We start from the raw sequence: 3,653 nt of genomic DNA, 5'->3' as shown, positions 1-3,653 counted from the left end.
GACATGGGTGTGCACATACAAGTAGCTCAGAGAACACCAAACAGGATTAACATGAAGAGTTCACCCTGTCACACAGTGATTACGCTATCAAATGCAAAGGGCAAAGGAAGAATTCTGAAGAAAAGCAATATGCTATGTACAAGCAAGTCCCCAATTAGATTGTTTGCTAATTTCTCATCAGAAATCCTGGAGGCAAGAAATCAGTGGGTTAAAATATTTCAAGTGCTGAAGGAAAACAACTGCCAGTCAAGAATGTATATCTTGCAAGATTTTTTTAAAATGAGAGAGAGATTAAGACGTTCTTAGAGATACAAAAACTGAGAGAGTTAATTACCACTAGACCAACCTTATAAGCAATGCTAAGGGGAGTTCTCCAGACTGAAAGGAAAGGACACTAGACAGTGGTTCAAAGCAGCATAAAAAAATAAGGACGTGTGGTAAAGGTAACCATTTGGGTAATTTAAAATGCCAGTATTATTGTATTGTGTTATACCGATTGGTATGTAACTTTACTTTTTACTTACCACAGCTGCTAAAATGCAAATGCATAGGCAGTAATAATAAATCTGGATATTTGGGATACACTGTACAAAGACATAAGTTGTATACATACAAAAATGGTGGGGAGACAGAGGCGTATTGGAAAATATATGTGCATATTATTGAAGTTAAGCTGGTATCAAACCAAATAAGACTGTTACATATTTAGGATGTGAAATTTTAACCCCATAGTAAATACAAGGAAAATAGATTAAAAATATGTACAGATAGAAATGAATAGGAACTCAATGTAATATAAAACAAAGAAAGCAAATAAATATAAAAACAGGCTTTAAAAGAAGTGAAGGACCAAAAAGGTATAAGACTTACAAAGGCTAATAGCAAACTGAAGAATGTCCTGTATGATCGGTAATGCCTTTAAATGAATATGGATTAAACTCTCCAGTCAAAAGGCAGGATTGGCAGAATCAATAAAAAAACATCGCCAAACTATATGTTATCTGCAAGAGACTCATCTTAAAGTCAAAGATATAGGCAGGTTGAAGGTGAAAGGATAGGAAAAACTATACCATGCAAGCAGTAACCAAAAGAGAGGTAGGATGCATCCACAATTGTAGAATAAAATAGACTCTTATTCAAAAACAATTACAAGAGACAAAGATGATATATGTAACAATTATAAATACATGTGCATCTAAAGAAGAGCCCAAAATATAGGAAGCACATACTGACAGATTTGAAGGAAGAAATTATCAGTTCTACATTAATAGTAGGAGACTTTAACACAGCACTCCTAATAATGAATAGAACATCTAGTCAGAAGATAAATAAGGAAGAACAGGACCTACTGATACACTAAATCAACTAGACCTGACAGACGCATCTAGAACACTGCAAACAATGAAAACAGAATATACATTCTTCTCAAGTATACATGGATCATTGTTCAGGATAAACCATATATTGGGTCACAAAACAAGCCTTAATAAATGCAAAAACTATGAAATTATGCAATGTATATTCTCCCTACCACAACAGTAGGAAACTAGAAATCAGTAACAGAGGGAGAAATGGAAAAGTCATAACTATGAGGAAATTAAACAACATACTCCTAAACAATCAATGGGTTAAAGATAAAATAACAAGCAAAATTCAGAAATATCTTGAGGCGAATGAAAAAGAGAATATATGAGATAGTATAGGATGCAGTGAAGCCATGCTGGGAGGGAAATGTACAGCTGTATTTGCTTACATTAAAAAAGAAGAAAACTTCAAATCAGAGACCTAACCTAAAAACTGGAAGAACTAGAAAAAGAAGAGCAAACTACACCCAAAGCAAACAGAAGAAAGAAAATAACAAAGATTAGAGTGGAGATAAATGAAAGGAAAGAAAAAAAATGGAAAGAATCAGAAAAACCAAAAATTGGTTCTCTGAAAAGATCAATAAAATTGACAAACTTTTATCTAGTCTGGCAAACAAAAAGAAAGAGAGACGATACAAATGACTAAACTCAGAAATGAAAAAGGGATATTACTACTGACCTCAGTGACATAAAAGGACTATAAGAGGATAATATAAAAACTCTTTGCAAAAATATTACATAACTTACATAAAAAGGACAAATTCTTAGAAATACTGAACTACCTACATTGACTCAGGAAGAAATAAAAGTTCTCAACAACAAATTACTAGTAAAGAAATTGAATCAGTAACTAAAAAACTCCCTACAAAGAAAAGCCCAGGACCAAAAGCCTTCACAGGGGAAGTCTACCAAACATTCAAGAAAACTTAACTACAATCATGGTCAAACTCATCCAAAAATTTGAATACTCCCTACTTCATTCTATGAGGCCAACATCACCCTCATACTAAGGTCAGATAAAGAAATTTCTAGTAAAGAAAACTACATTCCAATTTCTGTTATGAATATAGATGCGAAAATCCTCAACAACATACTAGCAAGCTGATTGCAACAGCATATTAAAAGAATTATATATCATGATCAAGTGGGATTTATCCCAGGTATGCAAGGGTGGCTTAACATAAGGAAATCAATTAATGTAATATACCACATTAACAGAATGAAGGAAAAAAAAGCACATTATCATCTCAATTGATGCAGAAAAGGCATTCGAAAAATACAGCACCCTTTCTTGATAGAAACACTTAGAAAACTAGGAATAGAAAAAAGCTTCCTCAACATGATTAAGGTCATATATGAAAAGCCCACAGCTAACCACCTATTTAATGGTTAAAGATTGAAATCTTCTCTCTGATATCAGGAATAAGACAAGGATGCCCATCATTACCACTGTTATTCAACATTGTACTGGGAGTTCTTGCCAGAAGAATTATACAAGAAAAAAGATAAAGGCATCCAAATTGGAAAGGGCATAAAAGCTTCTTTATTTGTAGATGATATGATCTGATGTACAGAAAATCTATCCACAACAAAGCTCCCAGAGCTAATAAATCAATTCAGAAAATAGTGAGGTACAACAACAACTAAAAATCAGTAGGTTTTTATATACACAAGTGATGAACAATCAGAAGTAGAAGTAGAAATCATGAAAAAAATTCCACTGATAACAGCAACTAAAAGAAACAAATATCTACGAATAAATTTAAACAAGGATGAAAATGTCTTGTACACTGAAAACTACAAAACATTGCTTAAAAAAAGTAAAGAAGACCTAAATAATTGGAAGGATATTGTGTTCATGAGTTGTAAGACTAAATATCAGTAAGATGTCAACATGAACCCAAGCAATTTATAGATTAAGTGCAATCCCAATCTAAATTCCAGCAACCATCTTTGAAGAAATGGAAAAGTCAATCATCAGATTTAATGGAAGGGTAAGGGGCCCTAGATACCTAAAGCTATCTTGAAAAAGAAGAATGAAGTTGGAGGAATCATATTTCCTGATCATAAAACTTCTTACAAAGCCACAATAATCAAAACAACACAGCATTGGCACAAGGAAAGGCATACATAATCCAAAGTAATAGAATTGAGACTTCAGAAATCAACCCAAACATTTATGGTCAACTGTTCTTTACAACATGGCAAAGACCACTCAGTTTGGAAAAATAGTCTCTTCAATAAATGGTGCTGGGAAAACTGGCTCTCCATTTGCAATAAAAAAGATGG

This window comes from Tamandua tetradactyla, chromosome 24 (assembly GCF_023851605.1).
Source record: "Tamandua tetradactyla isolate mTamTet1 chromosome 24, mTamTet1.pri, whole genome shotgun sequence".
In the NCBI taxonomy this organism is placed as follows: domain Eukaryota; kingdom Metazoa; phylum Chordata; class Mammalia; order Pilosa; family Myrmecophagidae; genus Tamandua; species Tamandua tetradactyla.
This window is presented reverse-complemented; position numbering follows the sequence as displayed.